Below are 23,857 nucleotides of genomic sequence, written 5' to 3'. Positions count from 1 at the left end.
TCCCCCCCATCGCCTAGTTTAAAAACCCCTCTAACTTTTTGACCATCTTCATTCCCAGCAGATCTGCACCCTCCTCATTTAGGTGCAGTCCGTCCCTTCTATAGTACCGGTTATCAACTAAGAAGTCGGTCCAGTCCTCCAGGAACCCAAACCCCTCCTTACTACACCAGCTCTTCAGCCACTTGTTTACTTCCCTAATCTCCTTCTGCCTTTCTGGTGTGGCTCGATGTACCGGTAGTATTACTGAGAATACTACCTGGAGGTCCTCAATTTAGCTCCTAAGTCCCTAAAATCGTTCTTTAGGACACTCCATATGCCTCTGACTTTGTCATTGGTGCCAACGTGCACCATGACAGCTGGGTCTTCCCCAGCCCCTCCCAGTAATTTGTCCACAAGATCCGTGATGTGCCGAACCCGAGCGCCCGGTAGACAACATACTGTGAGACACATTCCCTGTAATAACAATAAAAATGATAAAAATATAAAAATATAAAAGGGACAGTGTAAAAATAAAATAACAATGCAAAATAAATCATTCAAAAAATTAAATTAAATTAAATCACCCTTGTCCCCCCGTGTTTGCACGCAAAGGCGAACCCAAGCATCAGTCTTGTGTTGTATGTGAACAGCAATTGCACAATGCATGTGAGGTATCACTGCGAACATCAGATCAAGGGCAGTAATTCTAGCAGTAGACATTCTCTGTAAATCTAAAGTGGTAGCCTGTAAAAGCCTTTAAAGGCTTTTGAAAATGTATGTAGTTTGTCGTCACTGCACGGGTGTGCGTAATTATAAAGCATGTTGTGTTTGGTATCTATGTACTCGGCATAAAATCATCTTTTTCTTACCAAATATTTGGGCAATATAATGTGTTTTTGTGCATTAGAATTAAAAAAAGTGGGTTTTTTTTTTCACAAAAATTTGCATTTGAAAAATCTCTGCGCAAATACTGTGTGAAAAAAAAATTGCAACACCCAACATTTTAATCTATAGGGCCTCTGCTTTAAAAAATATATACTGTTTGGGGGTTCAAAGTAGTTTTCTAACAAAAAAAAAAAATTTCATGTAAACAAGAAGCGTCAGAAAGGACTTGGAAGTTCAAGTGGTTAGAAGTGTGGGTGATGTGTGGCATGAGCTTCTAATGTTGGGCAAAAAATGACAGGACAGATAACCCCCCCCCCCCATGACCCCAAGCTATTTGCTGAGAGGCATGTTGAGTCCATGAAATATTTTATATTTTGCCACAAGTTTTTTACACAAATTTGTCACTAAATGATATATTTTTCACACATGCCATGGGTATATGTGGAATTACACACCAAAATACATTCTACAGTTTCTCCTGAGTATGGGGATGCAACATGTGTGAGAATTTTTGGGAGCCTAGCCACGTACAGGACCCTGAAAACCAATCACCGCCTTCAGGCTTTGTAAGGGCGTACAGTTTTTATTTCACTCCTCATTACCTATCACAGTTTTGGATAAAAAAATCCAAAGAGAAAGCTCCTCTTAAGTATCAATGATTTATTCAAGTGATAAAAGCATTATAAACACTTACATAAAGACTGACGAATGGCAGCTTCCATAGAGAACTAATCCCGGTGTTCATCAAAGAAATCCCAATAGTGTGGGGCTGGATGGATGCTGAGCGGATGGCCGCGGACCTCCGCTCGGAAGCGCCGGCTGTGTGTGCGGTGTAGTGAGAGAATCACTTCCGCGTTCCAACAGGTCACATGGGCGATGACGTCACTCGGGTAGTTCAGATTCGCTGGGGACCACTACGCGTTTCTGAGCATGCGCGAAGCTCGTAACGGGCATGCGCGCTCATTTTTCAAGTGTATTTGGGACAGCAAACCAGGAGGCTTAAATAGCTGAAAGTGTGAAGCAGATACCGATCTGGACCAATCAAAACGAAGAGGGGGAGGGAACAGTATCCGGAGAATAGAATGACAATGATAGGAATGAATTCTCTATGGATTGCAAACTAATATAAAAAGTGATAGTATATAAATTAATAATGCTGATAGAGTTTATCCGAAGACATGAAGATATAAAGTTGAGGAAATTGGTAATAAATGGATAATTATACAATGCATGAATAGTGATCAAAAAATAAAATAAAAAATAAGAATCATAAAATGAGAAGTGTAATCAAAAAATAAGAAAAATTAATACATGAATAAAATTTAAATAATGGACATGGGAGTTATGTACAGTAATTCATGTTGTATGGAAAAATATATATACATCTATGTAAAAACCAATATATTATCTGTAATATTAAAAAAATACATATATATATATATATATATATATATACACACAAAATTCAGAAAAAAAAAAAAAAAACACAGAAACTGAAAAAAATGCAAAAAATTGCAAAAAATTATATTTATATACACACATATATATATATATATATATATATATATATATATATATATGTGTATAGAAGAATATATATATTAATAAAATATGGACTGAGGTTTTTCTAATGAGGGGGAGGCCTCAATAAGTTAATGAACTGATACCAGTAAGAATAAAAAATAAAATAATATAATAGATAAAAATTATTAAAAATTATATATAATATAATAATACATAAAACATAGAGTGTAGAAAAAACACACAGGCAGGACACCCTAAGTTATTCCAGTGATATGATAAAATGAATAGAATGATTAAAAAAGAGTAAAAGTGGATCAATAGATACGTTCTATATGATGGTGTTAACCTCTAATTCCTCATTTAACCCATTGGGTGCTAAAGTGTCCAAAATAAAAATCCAAAAAGTTTCACGCTCACATAGTTTAGAAAAACGCTCAGCCTCGGATAATTTGCGTGGAATGGACTCAATTACCCATACCTGTAGGCCGGCAGTGGATTGGTGGTGATGTTCAAGAAAATGTCTGGGGAAGCTGTGATCGTCACAGCCTTTTTCTATAAAACGGCGATGTTTGCCGAATCGTTGTCGCAAAGGACAAATGGTGCGTCCAACATACAATAATTTACAAGGACATGTGAGACAGTACACAACGTAATCTGTCGAGCAGTTATAAAAGCCTTCCAATTGGTATGTTTTATCCTTGTGTTGGAAACTTCGTTGGCCATGTCTTACAAAAGCGCAGGTCTTACATAAGGCTTTATTACATCTATACATGCCAGTGAGTGGAATGAGGCAAAGAGTGCTCTCTGGTTTGATAGTTTTAAATCTGCTAGGTGCTAGTTTGTTTTTTAGTGTTGGGGCCCTTCTGTAGGTGACCTTTGGTTTGTCGCCGAGGTCATCACTGAGAAAGGGATCCTGTTTAAGGATATCCCAATGTTTTTGGAGTATGGATTCCATTCTTCTGTGCTTGTTATGATATCTGGTGATGAAGCGAACAGTGCCATGATCAATCTGTTTTGAAGTTTTTGTTTTTTTTCCGGAGAGATAAGTGGCATACGCTTGGTCAACCAATTTTTCAGGAAACCCCTTTTCAAGAAATGTATTTTTGAGGTGAATGCTCTGTGCAATATAATCGGAATCCCTAGTGCAGTTTTGCCTTAATCTACAATATTGGCCCTTAGGTATGTTATTTATCCACTGTGGGTGATGACAACTGTTATAATGTAGATAAGAGTTTCCCGATGTTGGTGTTGTTTAATTGCGAGAAAAAATGGAGTTATAATCGTGAAATAATTCTAGATCCAGAAAAGGAAGGCTCTCCTTGCTATGTTCAGATGTAAATGATAGACCGAGATCGTTAGCATTACAGTGGGAAACGAAACTCTCTATAGAGGATGATGGGCCATCCCAGATGACAATAATGTCATCTATAAATCTGCCGAAAAAAATAATATGTCAGGCAAAAGGGTTATTGTTCCATATGTGTTTGTCCTCCCACAGACCCATGGTCAGATTGGCATAGGAGGGGGCAAAATTAGTGCCCATAGCTGTACCATGGGTCTGTAGGTAGAAGTCACCATTAAAATGAAAATAATTATGACTTAAACAAAATAAAGTGGCTTCAGAGATAAAAAACCGCCTGTTTGCCATTAATACAGGAATCTAGGGAAAGAAAATGTTGTACCGCCATTAGGCCTATCTGGTGAGGGATGGACGTATACAGAGAATTTACGTCCAGCGCTGCTACATCATATATCTTATCACAGTTTTGGAGGTCATGAAATGTCAATATAGCAAACAATTACCACATTTTGGAAAGTAGACAACCTACGCTACAGTGCCTTGAAAAAGTATTCATACCCTTTGAAATTTTCCACATTTTGTCATGTTACAACCAAAAAAACGTAAATGTATTTTATTGGGATTTTATGTGATAGACCAACACAATGTGGCGCATGATTGTGAAGTGGAAGGAAAATGATAAATGGTTTTCAATTTTTTTTTTTACAAATAAATATGTGAAAAGTTTGGCTTGCATTTGTTTCCAGCCCCCCTGAGTCAATACTTTGTAGAACCACCTTTCACTGCAATTACAGCTGCAAGTCTTTTTGGGGGTGTCTCTACCAGCTTTGCACATCTAGAGAGTGACATTTTTGCCCATTCTCCTTTGCAAAATTGCTAAAGCTCTGTCAGATTGGATGGAGAGCTTCTGTGAACAGCAATTTTCAAATCTTGCCACAGATTCTCAATTGGATTTAGGTCTGGACTTTGACTGGGCCATTCTAACATATGAATATGCTTTGATCTAAACCATTTCATTGTAGCACTGGCTGTATGTTTAGGGTCATTGTCCTGCTGGAAGGTGAACCTCTGCCCCAATCCCAAGCCTCTTGCAGACTCTAACAGGTTTTCTTCTAAGATTGCCCTGTATTTGGCTCCATCCATCTTCTCCTCAACTCTGACCAGCTTCCCTGTCCCTGCTGAAGAAAATCATCTGCACAACATGATGCTGCCACCACCATGTTTCACGGTGGAGATGGTGTGTTCAGTTTGATGTGAAGTGTTAGTTTTCTGCCATATATAGCGTTTTGCTTTAAGGCCAAAAAGTTACATTTTGATCTCATCTTACCAGAGCACCTTTTTCCACATGTTTGCTGTGTCCCCCACATGGCTTCTTGCAAACTGCAAACGGGACTTCTTATGGCTTTTCTTTAAAGGTTTTCTTCTTGCCACTCTTCCAGATTTGTGGGGTGCACAATTAATAGTTGTCCTGTGCACTGATTCTCCCACCTGAACTGTGGATCTCTGCAGCTCCTCCAGAGTTAACATGGCCTTCTTGGCTGCTTCTCTGATTAATGCTCTCCTTGCCCGGCCTGTTGGTTTATGTGGATGGCTGTGTCTTGGTAGGTTTGCAGTTGTGCCATACTCTTTCCATCTTTGGATGATGAATTGAACAGTGCTCCATGAGATGTTCAAAGCTTGGGATATTTTAACCTAACCCTGCTTTACATTTCTCCACAACTTTATCCCTGACCAGTCTGGTGTGTTCATGGATCTTCATGATGCTGTTTGTTTACTAAGGTTTTCTAACAAACCTCTGAGGGCTTCACAGAACAGTTGTATTTATACTGAGATTAAATTACACACAGGTTATTTACTAATAAGGTGACTTCTGAAGACAATTGGTTCCAATAGATTTTAGTTAGGGGTATCAGAGTAAAGGGAGGTGAATATAAATGCACACCACACTTTCCAGATATAATTTTTTTTTTTAAATGTGAAAACCATTTATCATTTTCCTTCCACTTCACAATTATGTGCCACTTTGTGTTGGTCTATCACATAAAATCCCAATGAAACAGATTTACATTTTTGGTTGTAACATGACAAAGTGTGAAAAAAAGGGGTATGAGTACTTTTGCAAGGCAATGTATTTGCTGAGAGGCATGTTGAGTCCATGGAATATTTTATATTTTGCCACAAGTTTCAGGAAAATTACAAAAAAAAAAAATATATATATATATATATATATATATATATATTTTTTTTTTTTTTTTTTCACAAAGTTGTCACTTAAATGATATATTTCTCAAACATGCCATGGGTATATGTGAAATTACACCCCAAAATACATTCTGCAGCTTCTCCTGAGTATGGGGATACCACATGTGTGAGACTTTGTGGCAGTCTAGCCGCATACAGGACAATCACCAATCACCGCATTCAGGCTTTCTAAGGGCGTAAATTGTTGATTTCACTCCTCACTACCTATCACAGTTTCGGAGGCCATGAAATGCCAAGATAGCACAAACCTCCGAAACTGTGATATGTAGTTAGGAGTGAAATGATCAATTTATGCCTTTAGAAAGCCTTAAAGGGGTTGTAAAGTTAATTTTTTTTTTTTTTTTAAATAACAAACATGTTATACTTACCTTCACTGTGCAGCTCGTTCTGCACAGAGTGGCCCCGAACCTGGTCTTCTGGGGTCCCTCAGCGGCTGTTTCAGCTCCTCCCCGCAAGCATTTACCACCTTCATGCGAGCTCCCTCGCACGGTGGTGAGTGCTTGCGGGCGCGCTCCCGTGATACAGCCGGCGGCTATAGCCGCTCGCTGTATCACTCGGCCCGCCCCCCGGCGCGCCGCGTCATCGGATGTGATTGACAGCAGCGCGAGCCAATGGCTGCGCTGCTTTCAATCCATCCACTGCAGCCAATCAGCGACCAGGCTGAGCTGCAATGAAGATGACGAGGACGAGCAGCGAAGATTCGAGGCGTCAGGTAAGTAAAACGGGGGGCCTGGGGGCGGCGGTACTGTCAAAAGTTTTTTCACCTTAATGCATAGAATGCATTAAGGTGAAAAAATTTTTACCTTTACAACCCCTTTAAGGCGGTGATTGGTTTTCGAGGTCCTGTACGCGTAAAGCTGCGCAAATTCCACAAAACATACCATAGTTTGTATACGCTATAACTTTTGCGCATAACCAATAAATATACGCTTATTGAAAAATGTTTTACCCAAGACATGTGGCTGAATACATTTTGGCCTAAATGTATGACTAAAATTGAGTTTATTGAATTTTTTTTTAACAAAAAATAAAAATCCAAGAGGTAATCAAATACCACCAAAAGAAAACTCTATTTGTGGGGAAAAAAAGGACGCATATTTCGTTTGTGTACAGCATTGCATGACTGCGCAACTACCAGTGCCAAATTGCAAAAAGTTCTCTGGTCATGAAGGGGGTAAAACCTTCCAGGGCTGAAGTGGTTAATATCATTTTAACTTTTAGGCCATATCCCTATGTATAGTAAGAAACATTAATGATCCAGTGAGTAGGGTGGCAGGACAATAAGAAAAAACACTAACGCATAACAGCATTTTGTATTTGTGTTTTGTTTTATTAAAGAAGAGCTACACCCAAAAGGAGAAGCTCTGCTTGTTTTCACCCTCCCCCCTCCACTGCCACATTTGGCACTTTTTTGGGGGGAGGGGGAGCGGGTAACTGGTTTTGACTGGTACCCACTCCCACTTCCGGGTCAGATCACTGCGGCCATCTACGAGGAAGTTCGACCCCTCCTCCTTCCCCCACAGAATTCTGGGACACATACAGGTCCCGGAAGACTGTGGGACCATTCCCAAAGCACTACATGACTCACGCATGCGCAGTAGGAAACTGGCGGTGAAACTGGAAGGCCTCACTGCCGGTTTCCCTTACCTAAGATGCCCGGTGCCTGAACCCGAAGCCAATTGAAGAATCAACTCAGGTGCCGACATCGCTGGATCCATGGACAGGTAAGTGTCGTTATATTAAATGTGATCAGCTACTATATTTGTATCTGCTGACCTTTCATTTTTTGGGGGGAGACTAGAGCGCCTTTTTAACCCCATTTTATTTTATTAACTATACATTCCACAGCATCATTTTGGTTGGTTACTATGCTCTATCAGAGGGCTCAAAATTTCAAGACCGGAGCCACTATCCAGGCCTTAAGATTTACTCGCCACCAGTTGCTCCACCCAACCACTACCCTGCCCCTTTTCCTAATTCCGCCCCTAAACACAACCTCGTAAATTATCTCATAAAATGACACTGTTAAATGTTTTATGCAGAATTAAGTTACAAAAATAAATATTAACAACTTTAACAATATTAATCTCCCTGGCGGTATGATTATTTCAGATTTTTGCGTCTCAAAGCGGTACAATTATTTTGCATAGAAATTTGGCGTTTTATTTTGTAGGTCTGTAATTCTTAGCAATAACACACTCATATCTGTCCACTAAGAGTCTAGTAGATATCCCGGGTATGATGAAGTTTGAAACACAAAATCATAAATTATAATAGAATAAATAAATATAAATAATTTTTAAAAAATTATAATAATAATAAAATAAATTTCCCCATGATTCACTATCGCTCAATTCTGCAAGCGTTCTAATTTACTATCGCTGTTTTCTAGCTGGTCTAAAGCCACTTTTGACGTAAAGGGACACTTTTTGGTTGCTATGGACAATTTCAAGTTTCCAGGCAGAAAGAACAGTACATATCATATAAAACTGCATGCAGGGCATGGGCCAAAGCACTGGGGACAAAAGGGGTGTGAAATCATTTCATACAGTACTGTAATCTGTAAGCCTTATCAGTGCCCATCAGTGCAGCCTATCAATGCCCACCAGTGCAGCCTATCATTGCCCATCAGTGCAGCCTATTATTGCCCAATAATGCAGAAGGGAGGAATCAGGAGGATTGCCGGCCAGATCATGCAGAGCAGGGGTCTCCTGCTGTGACACAGCTTGTATATGAAATGCCAGCCGCTATCAAACAAAGTTCCACCTCCTGGACCAGCATTGGACCAGTGTGCTGTCTATCATAGGAGCCGGTCCAGTAGGTGAGACTTTGTTTGACAGCGGCTGGAGTTTCATATACAAGCTGTGTCACAGCGGGAGATCCCCACTCTGTGTAATCTGGCCAGCTCTTCTCCTGACAGTTTCCTGGCTGATCGTTTCTAGCAGAAGCAGTGGGGCCTTTTTTATAGGGCATCAGTGTGGCCCGGGGGGCAGGAAGCCCCCCTTCCAGGCCGCTCTGATGAGTGCACTGCTTCTGCCAAAAGCCATCAGCCAGGAATGTCAGCCCAGTGGGCCCCTGCTCCACACTCACCCTCCATTAATTTCCACTTGCCAAATGTGAGCAGGCGAGTGGAAATTTTGAGGGCTGCTCTAGTACATTTTTTGCATATTGTTAGATTTGTCATATTGTGTATTTGGTAGTTTAGTAACAGATGTCCTATAGGCCATGGCAAATATTTTTGTAATATTGTTCAATATAAGATGTTGTATCACATGCTTTCTGATATGAAAACATCACATTCAGTTTCTCAGACACATTAGATTGCCGCTGGACATTTATTTCAGGATAAAATGAGAGCAAGCATCTGATTGGCTGCTGTGGACAACACCACCTCATTTCCACTCTCACCTAGATTTTTGACACATTTCGTACAGCTATCTTCAAAGCATTAAAGGCGCACACTGTGGAAAATCTTTGATCTGTTTTCTCAGTTATTTCATTGCAAATACAGGCACGTTTGATTGTGTACAGAACTCGTCTTTAAACCTAACTCTGCCTTTAAAACACTATGGGGAGATTTACTAAAACTGGTGCACACAGAATCTGGTGCAGCTTTGCATAGTAACCAATGAGTTTCTAACTTCAGCTTGCTCAATTAAGCTTTAGCAATAAAACCTAGACACTAGACTGGTTACCATGCACAGCTGCACCAGATTCTGCATGCACTAGTTTTAGTAAATATCCCCCATGTCGTGGTAATATATACTTGTCTTATTTTAGAAAGGTATTGTGCTGTTTTAGAGCCTTGTCACTGGTGTCGTTTTGTGATGATGCTTTCTATGGCTCAGCCTAATTATCTGGTCAAAGGGCTATACAGCTAAGAGATAGAGCAAGTTAACGTTTAACCTGCGAGGATTGTAAACCAAACCTGGGGCCAATGAACCTTTGGAGTTTGATATGATTAAGGAATAACCAGAGGTACACGTCTCAAATTCGCCATAATCAAGCAGAACCTGCTGGTGGTGATCTCTGAAATTGCTCAGGTAAGCTTGGAACTTTTTCTAAACCTGTAAAATATATCTTTAAACAGCAAAGCTAACAAAAAATGTCTGTAAAGCAAAATGTTTACACAACTGTAATATTGCATGCTACACTTTCTGGATAATCAGAAATGTATGAATAGGTTCTCCCTGTGTAAACAATATGTTGCATTAAAAAAGTGACTTATCTAGGACATTTTATATGTCATAATATTTTACATTATAGTACAAACAGCAATCACAATTGAATGCTCAGATGTGAAATTTTATGGGTAATAGAGATGCATTATTTTACATGAAGCTATTCATTTTTAGTTAAAACTGGTATGTAAAAAAGTAAAAAAAAAAAAAAAAAACTTTTTGATACATTAATGAGTTTTTTAAATTTAAAAATTAATTCAGAAGACTTATGATGCCTGCACCAAAATGAATATTGATATAACAAAATGATTATTTTCTCATCTTTTTTTATATCTCAGCTATACTATATATTGATATAGGATTTAACATATTTTACATTATTTTTAATAATATTCCATAATTTAACTTTGATCAAGTGAACACTATGTTCAAAAGGAAATACATTGCGTATGTTAAATACATTAAGTATGGCTTCCTTTATCATTTCCCTTATATTTCTTATGCTTTGTAAATGGGTAAGCAAATTTTATTTTATGTATAGCGTTAATGATGCAAGCCTAGGAAGGCAAATGCTGTTTGTTTATATATTCAACCAGCTCGATCTGTACTAGAGAAAGGCGTAAATAATCAGAATTGCTTATTGACATTACTGTTATAGTCTCTGCACTACGTTATGTTTCAGGCCTGCAATGTATCTTTGTAATAGAATATGGATAATTATATTTAAGCAGATATGTTGTTTGAAAAGAACTAAAACAATCAAAAGGTTGTCTGATCTAATTAGAAATATGTCACATAGTCATTTATATTAATAATACATTTATTGGGCTAAAACCTGATCGAAGACACTTGCTAGCTACGTTTGAAAACATATGGATTTCTCATTCTGAAAACTTACTTTTAAAAAAAAAAAAGATCTATAGAACTAATTATTAAAATTATACATAGAAATTAATGTTGATATAGGGTGCTTAAACAGCAACTTTAATTCAGATGTATATTTACCGTACTTGCTCTGTTACATATCAGCCAACTTTTTGGGGGATAAAGGTTAAAAATGATAAAAGGTGTTGTGTAAAAAAAGATTTAGGCTCTGTGCATATATAAATGTAAAATGCTACAGTCTTTAGAGTTAGCGACTACTTATATCCATGTATTGAACCTTAAATTATACACTAAACTTTATATTATATATAAAACAAGATTATTTTTTTTAAATAAAATACCAGTTACAGTAGAAGTACCAATAAATGGTGTCATTTTGCAAGTCTATAAACAGGAATATAAAGTAGGCAATTTTAGTAATAACATTGTCTAAAAATGTTAAAGATGTACCCACAATTTATTTGCCACATCAATCTAGTTTGATAGCGCTACAATATCTAACCAATTCATGGCATGCAATTGTCCATGAAAATACTGGGAGGTGACGGGAGGTAGGCCTAATAAATAAAAAAAAAGTTAGTCATGCAGTTATTGTATGCTAACCTGTAAATTAATATACACATACAACTGTAAATATCTGTTTTATGCTAAGTTGTTTTTTTTCTAGACATACAATTGTATTAGATAACTGAAAGCAGTAGGCAGTTATCTATTTGCAGTTTATGTCATATTAACTGGCAACTATGAATAGAAGTAAGACAAGCCTGGTATTTAAAAAAGAGAAAGTATAATAGATTTTAAGGCTTTGCATGGTGGGGCCATGACAGTCAACTTGCAAATCATAATGGACTTTCTAACGTGAAAGCCCAGATCTGCCTGCATGAAAAGAGGCATCCTGTGTAATGCTAAGTCAGGTGGTCCCATCTCTGCTATAGGAGATTTTTCCCTTTGTGTGACTTACTCAAAAGATTGTTTCATTTTATGTCTATACCAGTCAGGTCTATTTTAGAACATATCTGGTATTTGGGTCTCCAGAATATTAGCGATCAACTTATTAGAATGTAGTTACCAAATTAGAAACATTAGCAAATGTATGCCCATATCAGAATGGGTACTTTTGAGAAGCTGAGAAAATTATCAGAGCATGTAACCAACACAAAGAAAACTGGATGAACGATGAACATGTTAGACATACAATTATTATTATTATTATTATACACGATTTATATAGCGCCAACAGTTCACATTGCATTTTAAAGATGAAACCTTGTTGGGAGGAGCAACATATACTCTTTTTGTCCAGTTTTTCTCAACAATTGACTGTCTGCCTATTTAAGGTTGCTCACTGGATATCAATCTACACTGCTTATCATTTAGCATTGGGAATCAGTTTTGCCTCATAGACAAGATGAATATTAATCAGTTATGAGACGAGTGTCTCCTTATCACAGACTCTTGTGCTTGGTCACCCTAACACAGTGGGCCTCGGGGTAGCTCTGACTTTGAATCAAAAATGTTTCAATTTCTAATTGTTGCACATATAAAAGCATCATGATTATTCTTAGCTAGAAGAGTTGTACAAAGCTATTCCCCTACTTTAAGGGCACCCTATACTGGGAGAAATACAAAGGATGCCATTGCTGGGTCCAACAATGTTAGTTGCCTAGCTGCCATGCTACTACTAAGTCACTGACCAGGAACAAATATGACGATCTGGAGCTGTGACCTGATTTGCTGCACAATTGTTCTAGTTAAGTGATTAACGAAGTATCATAGAGGATAAGCATGACAGACAACTAGCATTTTTGAAGATCATGTGTCAGTGACTTGGTACAGGTGGATTTTGGTGCAGGTATTTGTCACAACACAGACAGTAATGTCCTATACTAGGGCCTTCGCACTCGAAACCTCCCTGCAACCCAAACTGTAATCATCCTTGTAAACTCAACAATAACCATCACACTAACCCTACAGAAAACACACAGACCATCCCACATACAGTACCTCAGGCGTTACAGCTTTCATCCCAGACACATAAAATAATCTGTAATTTATAACCAAACCATGAGGTACAATCAAATCTGCTCAGATACCATAGAGAGAAATGCCAAAATTAGCACCCCAAGAGGGATTTCATAAAACAGGAATATAATAGACACAAAAAAGAGGAAAGTGCAGGAATATAATACAATGACAATAAACACACAGATCAGGAAAGCAGCTAACATCTCCGCAACACTATAAGAAAATAGAGAATCAGATTCCTCGATTGCTCACCTGCAACCTACCCCTAGAAACTCTAAGAAAGCTCACAAAAGAGCTCCAGGCTTGTTTTCACAAAGATGTAAGAAATATTCCCAGAATCACAACTATTAGCATTTTGACAACCACCCAACCTAAGACAGCTAATTGTGTGATGTTCCCTAAACAGCCCAATACCAAATGGAACATCTTCCTGCATGCAGAAGAGATGTAAGACTTGTACACACATCTACAGCACATATAGGATACCGATATCCAGGATCACAACATACACATAGTACAGAATATAGGGTAACTTTTACTTCAGTTGCTCACATGTGGTATAGCTTATATTGTGTGCTAAATGCCCAAAGAACTCTGTTTGCAAGGAAGGTCCTTCATAGGTTCAAAATTAACAACAATAATAACAAAACCCATGTCCCTGTGGTGGTGCATTTCTGTAGTATACTGTAGATCAGGGCATAAATAATCTAAGAATTATTGTACTGATAGGGAATTCAAATCAAGAAAATAGAGGTAGGAATGGGAATGTTAATTCATACACAAACTCTGGACAGGGTTCTAAATCTGGATAGCAACTTAAAGTGTTACTGGTATTTGAATTCATTTTACGACTTTTTTTTTTTTTTTTCATTTTACGACTGTTTTTCTCAGGCCTTTGATGAAAACAATGGATAGTTCAAATAGACTTAATGAGGTGACAAGTTTGAGGTGACAATAGCTGTAATTGTTCTATGGACTTTTCAGAAAGACTGTCATTGAGGTGAGAATTGTGCCTGAAATCCTTATCTGTGAGTTAATTGCCCCAAAACTACCTCTAAAATCTGACCTCTTATCTCTTACAAAAGCCTGTGTCAAGAAAATCAAGAAAATGTATATGTGCATTGCTCCTCCTTGTAACTTTGTGTATAAATATATGGGTTTCTGAACCATTTTTGAATATGTAGAAAGCCTGACAAAGGAATCAAAGTTATCCCAAAAGCTTGCATCTTTAAACACTTGAATTAACCCTCTCTGTAACTCCATTAACTATCATACTAACCTTTCCTCTAACCCTAACACTAACCAGTACACCAACTTTCTCTCTGACCCTAACAATAACCATTACACTAGGCTGAACCTAACTCTTACGCTAATCATCGGGGTAACTGTAACCCTATCACTGACCATTCCACTAACCATTTCCATAACCCTATATGAATACAAAAAAGTGTGCAGCACTCAAATAATATAAAGACTACCTAAAAAGAATTATACTCAGTGAATCACATATGGCAGAAAAAACTTCTATATCATCGGCAGGCAAAGTCTAAACTCTAATGAAGTCCCACCTTTGGGAGATAACTCGTAAGGTGGAACCACGTCTCATGACATCATCACACAACATGGAACTGATCGGGAAGTGCCGCTGTGAGTCTGCTTAGTGAGATTTTTGAGTTGATGAGGCCAGTTGCAGTGTATTTGTAACCCTTTTGATGCTGCCTGTCCTTTTATCTTATGCGAGTAATTTGGTGGTGCACATTCTTAATAAATAATTTAAGCAGTAAGCATTAGAACTGTTTTTATTTGTGTCTTACTGATGAGGAGTGGAGAAAGAGAGTTGGCTGAAGAAAGAGGAGCTCCCTTGAGCCATCTGGGTACAAACAGTCTGGACTTTCTGTGAGGAGGAGGTGGGGAGGTCTGTCTCTGTCATTTAGAGATTTGTCAGTCATTCTTATGTAGACCTCCCATAACTTGGAGGTCTTCAAAGGGGTGAGCACATTATACACTAACATATGTTGGTTTGTTCATCCACACTGGTTACAAGAAGGAGTTTTTTTCGCCTTGTGTTTATTTGAAGAATATCACTGAAAATCACTGTATTGAACCTTATGCACATTTTAGTGGATTGATGGTTTATTTATTTATTATTATTACACATACATTCTTTACAAAACTAAGCTTTGGGGTCAGTATAGTGTATATGTATTTTTCTGCTATATGTGATTCACTGATTCATATTATTTGAGCTCTGCACATTTTTTATATTCATATATGTTTTGGTGAGTGAATCCCATTGGGTTTTGCAGCTTGATGTAGGGGAGGTTTGTTTTAAATCATTGAACAGTAACCTAAAGTGTTAGTAAACCCATGACCCTGCATTCACTATATCTGGTCTCACACAGTACACAGAACATGGAAATGCAAATATTTTAGTACATATAAACAGCTAAATACCTTTTCTCATCATCAGTTAGAGCAATCTTGTGACTTTTATGAGTGTCTAGTTAAAGCTTGTAGGAGGAGTTTTCATTCTGCACTGACTGTCCTATCAGTATGGCGGACCCCTGACCCTCTATCTGGACAGTGCTGATTGACCCTATGCCGATCACATGCACCCTCTTAAGAAAAAAAAAAAAACTCTCTAGCAATACACACCAAACTGAGCATGTGCAGCCTGTCTTCTGGCTCTTCATTATCAGGAAATATATTGGGGACAGTGGAAGAAGGAGAGGATCAGAGGACACAGGATCAAAGAGCCATTTTACACAATGCAGAGGATTAACCCCTTAAGTTTCACAGTGTGTATAACAAGCATGCACTGCATATACAGACTGATTTTACTGTTGTGGGTTTAGTAACACTTTAAGCAGGCCATACATTAATCTTTTTTTTTTTTTTCATTCAACCAGCAGATTGAATGAAAAAAATGATTAGATTCCCCCATCCACACATTTGAGGTGGATGGGAGAATCACTCTTGCTGTACTATTGTATTTTGATGGAGGGGAACCTTCCCTCGTCATCAGACGGCAATGATCAATGCTGCTGGCTATAGCCAGCAGCACTGATCATTTGAGGAAAACCCCAACAGACTGGTTGTACACAAGTCAAGCGATCGATTGACTTGTGTACAACCAGCCTGCCTATACATGGATCAAAATTCTGCTGGTCCCTGAGAACTAGCCAAATTATGATCCATGTATGGCAGTTTTATTTTTTTTTTTCAATCACCATAATCCTCTAACCCTCTATGTAATCTCAACACTAAAGCTGGCCATAGATGGCTCGAATCTCGGCCAGTTCAGCAGAGACTAGCCATGGTTTGAACCATCTATAAGCAGGCTGATTGTACTCAAGTCAATCTATCGATCGACTTGGGCACAACCAGCATGTTGGATTTTTACATGCGATTATTGCCAGCAGTATTAGCTGTTATAATAATATACAATATACAATATATATATACAATATACAATAATATATATAATAATACAATAATTACTGTGTTCTCCCTGCTCCGCTCTCCCTGCCAGGAGAACACAATCGCTCCGTAGGAGGGATGGAGGGATTCCCCCATCAGCACTAGCTGCGTTAATGGGGAAATCAAGCTATTTTTTTCCTGCAGCCCATGAATGCAGGAAAGACAAGCTATTTATCTCTTGGCCTGCCTAACTCTAATTATAATAATACCTATAACCAGAACACTAAGCCCAGGTTCACACTGACGACGGGAATGAAATCGTGCAAGTTCAGCTTTGAACTGTGCCATTGCTGGCAATTGCCGCTGATTTGGCATGCGATTTGACATGTCAAATTGCATGCCTAATCGCTCCAATGTGAACCAGTCACAGTAATTCTCCTATAACTGGAAAACAAACTGTTCATGTTCATTAACCCTTTCTATAGCTCACACTAACTAGCAAACTAAAATTTTCATGTGACCCTATCACTAATGTTTATGCTAACCCTCCTTGCAACTCTTGCACAAATCATTGCAACAATGTTTCCTGCAATCCTAACGCTAAGGCCTCATGCACACTAGATGTTAAAATAACGTTATAAAAACATCAGTAGCTTTGCAGTGAGTTTTTCAACTTTTTTCAACGTTTTTGCAATAGTGTTTTTTTAGCGATTATTAGCGGTTTTTAGCGGTTTTCACCGTTAGTGGTTTAGCTTTTTTTTTTTTAAGAAAACATTTTTTTTTTTTGGATGGATCAAAAACGTAAAAAAACGCTGGTGAGCGAAGTTTTTGAGCGTTTATTAACGTTTATCAGCGTTTATCAGCGTTAGAACATTTTTACAGCTGAAAAACGTCTCTCAGAACTCACTAGTTTTGGGGGTTTTTTTTACTGCTCAAAAACGCCACTGCCCAAAACTGCTGATAACAGCCTATGTTTGCATGGACACATAGAATAACATGATGGGGAGTTTAATGACTGTAGAAAAAAACATCTACAGCCAAAAAACAGCTGCTGTAAAAACGTCAATAAACGTCCAGTGTGCATGAGGCCTAACACTCACAATAATCTTTCAAGTGACCCTTATCCTAACTTTACTTGTAACCCTAAGACTAACAATAACAACATCCTCCCTGTAATTCGAATATTAAAGCGGGGTATACATGTTCACTCCTTTTTTCTTTAACCAGCGGGTTGAATGAAAAAAAAAGTGACAGTTCCCTGCATCAACACAAGCGATTTTGATGCAAGGATCTCTCCTGCGGTGGTATTGTATTCAAATGGGGGGGACTCCCCCCTCCCCTTCCGGAATACACAGATCAGCACATACAGCCATTGGCTGCAAGCTCTGACTGAATGCTTGTTTTCCAACAAGACCATTCAACCTGAAGTCAGTCATTAGACTGGCTTCTGTTGGATAGACAGCAGTACACACATACCGAAATTCGGTCCAGTTCCCACTGAACCTTCTGAATTTCAGCATGTGTGTCCCAGGCTTAACAATCACAACATCCTCCCTGTAACCCCAACATTAACCATCACATGAATGTGTTTATACTAAGATGTTTGTTTTAGAGCTGGTCCCTGTGTGTTCCACTGCAGTGTGATTTTAAGCCCATTCATGTGAATTGCTCAGGATCACACAAAAAGTAGTGCATGCACTACTTTTGAAAAACACGCCACACCAAATCACATGGTACCACGGTACCATGCAGTCTGGTGCCCACAAAAACACTGCACTTGCAATCTTTGTTTGGTGTGCCACTAAAAATGTACTGGCACCCACAGCAGATCGCAAAGGTAGTGCGTCTTGATCATGGTGCTGGAAATGTGTGCCGCTTTCTGGTGTAAACCGACTCTTATGCCGCGTACACACGATCGGAATTTTGGCCCGCAAAAGACTGATGAGAGTTTTTCATCGGAAAATGCGACTGTGTGTATGCTCCATCTGTGTTTTGCTGGCGGAATTCCAGCCAGCAAAAGATTGAGAGCTTGCTCTCAATTTTTTGGTCGGGAAAAGTTCCTATCCGAAAATGCGATCGTCTGTGGCAATTCCGACGTGCAAAATCCCTACGCATGCTCGGAAACAATTCGACGCATGCTCAGAAGCATTGAACTTCATTTTCTCGTAGTGCTGTACATCACTGCGTTCTTGACGGTCGTAATTTCAGCGAACTTTTGCGTGACCGTGTGTATGCAAGGCAAACTTGAGCGGAATCCCGTCGGGAGAGCCGGCATATCTTTTTCCGTCGAGAAGTCCGATCGTGTGTACGCGGCATCAGCGAATTACAGAACTGACAGACATACAAAGATTTTGTTCACAAAGTTAGAGCTAGGCACACTAAAGGTTGTCTTATCACACGTTCACATGGTGTTAGATACAGTATCAAGATATCAGCACTGTTGACAGTATCCAACAGGACGTGGTGAGGTAATCACACAGGACAGCTTGGAGACAGCACCACATGGAATGAACAATGTTATAACAACATACCTTTCTGATCAAAGATAAGATACCTCTGGATTCTGGAGTAGGTGGTAAATGTAGACGGGTAAACATAACAATAAGGGTTTAATGCTTGATATCAGTAAATGAATAATGATAAGAAATCTACTCATCATCTTGATCACTGGTCTACTCCTTTTGTCTTATTAGCGAAACATGAAAGAATAGATTACCTAAGCGGAGAGAGCGTTTTTCTTTTTTCTTATAATCACAGAGGTTTGCCAACATCTTGGAAAATTTCTGTAAGGCTGGCCAGACACAGTCTGAATCTAAGCCGGTTCAGCAGGAACGGGCCGAGATTCAGACCATTATTGGGCAGGCTGAGTGTACCAAGTTGATCGATCAATCAACTTGGAGACAACCAGTCTGCTGGATTCTCTTACGGTTACCGGTAGCGGCTGCCATAGCCACTAGCGATAATCACTGTCTTCTCCTGGTGGGGACGGGCTTCCACCGCCTGACACCCCCCCCCCCCAGCCGTGGTTGCAGGAAAGAAATTAGTGCCGTCTAAGACCTGTATGGCCCGTACATACTATCAGAAAATAATAGAAAAAATACAGCTTTCAAAGCAATTGTATAATAATCTGAATGTCAGTACACAGCTTTCATCCAAAATTATCCGAAGGGACAAACACGAAAAACTTTCCCGTACAATACCAGATCGTACGATTTTCATCCAGTACATTTCTCGTCTGAAAAAACAATACAATACATTACATCACTTTCAAATTTTTATTCTGTTGTATAAGAATTTTCTTACTTTAGTAACCTCTTAATTTTTGATATGGAGACAAGCATGCAAAAAAAAAAAAGAAAAACCAGACGATCATTCGTCTGATAATCTCATCGTGTGTACCAGGCTTAAAGCAGGTGCAAATGTATTTTCTGCAACCATGGATGGGGATCTCAGACCGCTTGTGCTCCTGCTTAGGCGCTGTTGTCTTTTAGTGCAGATGAAATACATATATTAAAGAAACAGAGGAGCGTCTCACTAAACAATATCCTTATTCTCCTAAAACAATGCATATGCATCCACTATTTAAAGTGATATTAAAGTATCGGGGGGGGGGGTTGTTGTTTTAAAATAACAAACATGTCATACTTACCTGTTCTGTGCCGTGGTTTTTCACAGAGCAGCCAAGATCCTCCTCTTCTTGGGTCCCTCGCCGCGCTCCTGGCCTCTCCCTCCTGCCAAGTGCCCCCACAGCAAGGATCTTGCTATGGGGGCACCTGAGCTAAGCCACTGCTCTCTGTGTCTATTCAGACAGGGAGCCATGGCTCGGCTCTGCCCCCTCTCTCTCCTCATTGGTTCACTGATCTTGATTGACAGCAGCGGGAGCCAATGGTGCCCTGCTGCTGTCTCAGCCAATGAGGAGGTGAGTTCCGGACAGCCGAGTCTCTTGTGCAACATCACTGGATCAAGAGGGGGCTCAGGTAAGTATTAGGGGGGCTGAGGGAAGCTGCTGCACAGAAGGTTTTTTGTCTTAATGCATAGAATGTATGAAGATAAAAAAAAAACTTCTGACTTTAGAAACACTTTAATGGCCCTGTAATCTTTTTTTTCATGAATTTGTTTCTACTGTGTTCCCCTGCTGTCAGATTCCTTGAGATTCATTGAATGTGTGGATGGGGGAATTGGCTGATCTTTTTTCATTTAACCCACTGGTTGAATGAAACAAAATGAATTGTGTATGGCCAGCTTAAGCACATATCTTGACATAGTGGGCAGGGAAATTTATAAAAAGTGTCCAAAGCAAAATTTGACTCATCTTTTTCTGAACCGGAGCTCAGCCAATCAGCTTTTAAATTTTCATGTTTTAAAAAAATAGAAAAAATAAATGGAATAATAGGAGCAGATTGCTTGCTATGGCCAATGGTACCAGGTAAGATAGAACTTGTTTCAACCACTTTTTATTAACTCCCCTTTTGGGTTGATTTATTAAAGGAGTAAAGCGTTTTCACGTAGATTAGTAAATGAGGTTTGTTGACTTCAGTCATCCAATCCTGTACAAGCAAACATCCTGTTTTTTTTATTTTTCTATGCACGTGGTAAGGTATTTTTTACATAGTAAATCTCCACTTAGCTTCTTCTTAGATTAAATTAAAATTTACATTTTGTTCTTCTGCTGATTGGAAAGCTTTAGCTCTGATTCTGATTAGGGGACCAGACCTCTGCAAAGAGACTGCTGCTTCCACCCAGAGAGCAAAGGTTCCCCTCCGCAGCTGCTAGAAGGGGCAGGCATTTTTTTTTTTTTTTAATAAAAAATAAATAAACTGTAGGATTTTTTAACTTTTTTTTTTTTTTTTAATGCACCTAGAATGTATGCAGTAAATATCCAGATAATAGCAAAATATTTAGGTATGTGTCCTAACAAGCTATATAGGGCAATATCTTTAGTGTACACACTTGTTTAAATTCATGTTTAACCCCTTACAGCTGTCTCTTGCTTGCCCTTTAAGGGGATCTTGAAGTAGAACTAAACAGTATCTGAGCACATAACTGATAACACAATTTAGTTCACTTTTAATTTTCAAAGCAAACTCATCTATCCATTTGTCTCTATGCTTTACTTTGATGATTAATTACATTGCCCCCCCCCCCCTCCTCCAGCATTTCTAGCCACGGCCATCTTAAGTAAGGGCAGATGATTCATGTACCATTTTCTTCCTTTAATCCATCTTCCCTTAGGTCAGGCATGTATTCGGGAGGATGTGCTTAGACTCCTGGGGTATATCACATCATTTTGATCTAAGACAGAAACCAAAAAAAGCAACTGAAGACATTTTTTTTAAAAAAAGGTTAAAACAAGAAAATAAAATATATCTTCCTATCCACAGAATTTACTAAAGGTAGCAACAAAAGGATTAAAAATTGTTAATATTGATTGAGATTTTGGTTCCGCTTTAATGTCAGAAGTTTTTCCTGGGCTTGCTGATCGTGTGATTGGCCGTCACAGTGATCATGGGATCAGAACTTGCCTTACTGGCTCCTGATTGTAAATACTGACCTAGAGCTGTCAGTGACAAGTGAGCAAACTCCAGGGTTGTCAAACTCCCGCTGCATTTTTTACTAACACAAAACATGGGAAGTTTACTGACAGCGCACATTTTTTACTGGCAACCTGAACAATGGCAGGGCCCCTATTAAAAACTAAGACAATCGATATTTGAACAGTATAAACACAATATGGAAACACTGACCATACACATAACAAGTAATTTGCCTGATTTACACTTACAAAAGTGAACACAGCATGACAAATTCTCAGCCCCTGATATTTATGGACAGTTGTAAAAGTCACAGATTTAATGTGGCAGCATGGTGTTGGAGCCCACCACAGTTCTGCCACATACACTATATTTCCAAAAGTCTTGGGACACCTGCTTTTACATGCACATGAACTTTAATGGCATCCCAGTCTTAGTCCGTAGGGTTCATTGAGTTGCCCCCCCCCCCCCCCCCCCCTTTGCAGCTATAACAGCTTCAACTCTTTTGGAAAGGCTGTCCACAAGGTTTAAGAGTGTGTCTATGGGAATGTTTGGCCATTCTTTCAAAGACACATTTGTGAGGTCAGGCACTGATGTTGGATGAGAAGGCCTGTCTCGCAGTCTTCGATCAAATTAATCCCAAAGGTCTTCTATCAGGTTGAGGTCAGGACTCCTTGCAGGACAGTCAAGTTCCTCCACCCCAAACTCAATCATCCATGTCTTTATGGACCCTGTTTTGTGCACTGGTGCGCAGTCATGTTGGAACAGGAAGGGGCAATCCCCAAACTGTTCTCACAAAGTTGAGAGCATGAAATTGACCAAAATGTCTTGGTATGCTGACACCTTAAGAGTTCCCTTCACTGGAACTAAGCGGCCAAGCCCAACCCCTGAAAAACAACCTCACACCATAATCCCCCCTAAACCAAATGATTTGAACTAGTGCACAAAGCAAGGTCCATAAAGACATGGATGAGTGAATTTGGGGTGGAGGAACTTGACTGGCCTGCACAGAGTCCTGATCTCAACCCGATAGAACACCTTTGTGATGATTTAGAGCAGAGACTGAGAGACAGGCCTTCTCGTTCAACATCAGTGCCTGACCTCACAAATGCGATTTTGGAAGAACGGTCAAATATTTCCATAGACGCTCCTAAACCTTGTGGTCAGCCTTCCCAGAAGAACTGAAGTTGTTATAGCTGCAAAGGGTGGGCCAACTCAATATTGAACCCTATGGACTAAGACTGGGATGCCATTAAAGTTCATGTGCGTGTAAAGACAGGCGTCCTAATACTTTTGATAATATGGTGTAGATGGGTATGGCCAATGGAAACAGGTTAATGGTCAACATGCTGAATGAAGACCAGCCTTGTCCTAACTGCAGTAGTCAAGTAGTTGAACAAGTAGATAACATTCCAACTGATTTGCATATTTTTTGACCTGGTTATGAATTGCACCAGCTACATTATGTCACATGATATTTATACTATGACAAGAGTTGCACAAAGTGATTTACTGAGAAAACAACATTCTCCTTTATGAATAGTTTCAATTATTCAGGGAGGTTTGGGGGAATTCCACTGCAACAATTGATGAATGACTGTATATTCAGATGTTTACAGATTGATATCAACATTTGAAACACAACATTTTTTGCAGTTCTTTTCATTCAATTCTTCCTTTGTCATAAAACCAATTATTTGAAGTTTATAGGGGAACTCCTTTAAAAATAAATTTCTGTTTTTGATGGGGGAGGGTTAGAACGTCTGTCATCTGATCTCTTATTGGGTTTTTTGTTACTGTTCAGGTTCACTTTAGGAAATGATCACTCCTGAGCAGTCACCAAGCCAGGAAGTGTGGGAATTCAT

The 23,857-nt window shown here is 39.0% G+C and overlaps 1 protein-coding gene across 3 annotated transcripts in view; it reads left to right on the top strand.

Annotated features, from left to right (window-relative positions):
* Positions 1–9,896: 9,896 nt before the first annotated feature.
* The window catches only part of A1CF (APOBEC1 complementation factor), a 94,707-nt gene continuing 80,746 nt past the window's right edge, over positions 9,897–23,857 (top strand). For 2 of the 3 annotated variants that reach the window (XM_073596332.1, XM_073596331.1), the window contains exon 1: positions 9,897–9,993. The gene's annotated coding sequence lies outside the window, so the exon portion shown is untranslated. The remainder of the gene's footprint in view (positions 9,994–23,857) is intronic. The other variant, XM_073596333.1, reaches the window with a different exon arrangement.

The sequence above is a fragment of the Aquarana catesbeiana genome, linkage group LG08, assembly GCF_042186555.1.
Source record: "Aquarana catesbeiana isolate 2022-GZ linkage group LG08, ASM4218655v1, whole genome shotgun sequence".
NCBI lineage: Eukaryota > Metazoa > Chordata > Amphibia > Anura > Ranidae > Aquarana > Aquarana catesbeiana.
This window is presented reverse-complemented; position numbering and strand designations above follow the sequence as displayed.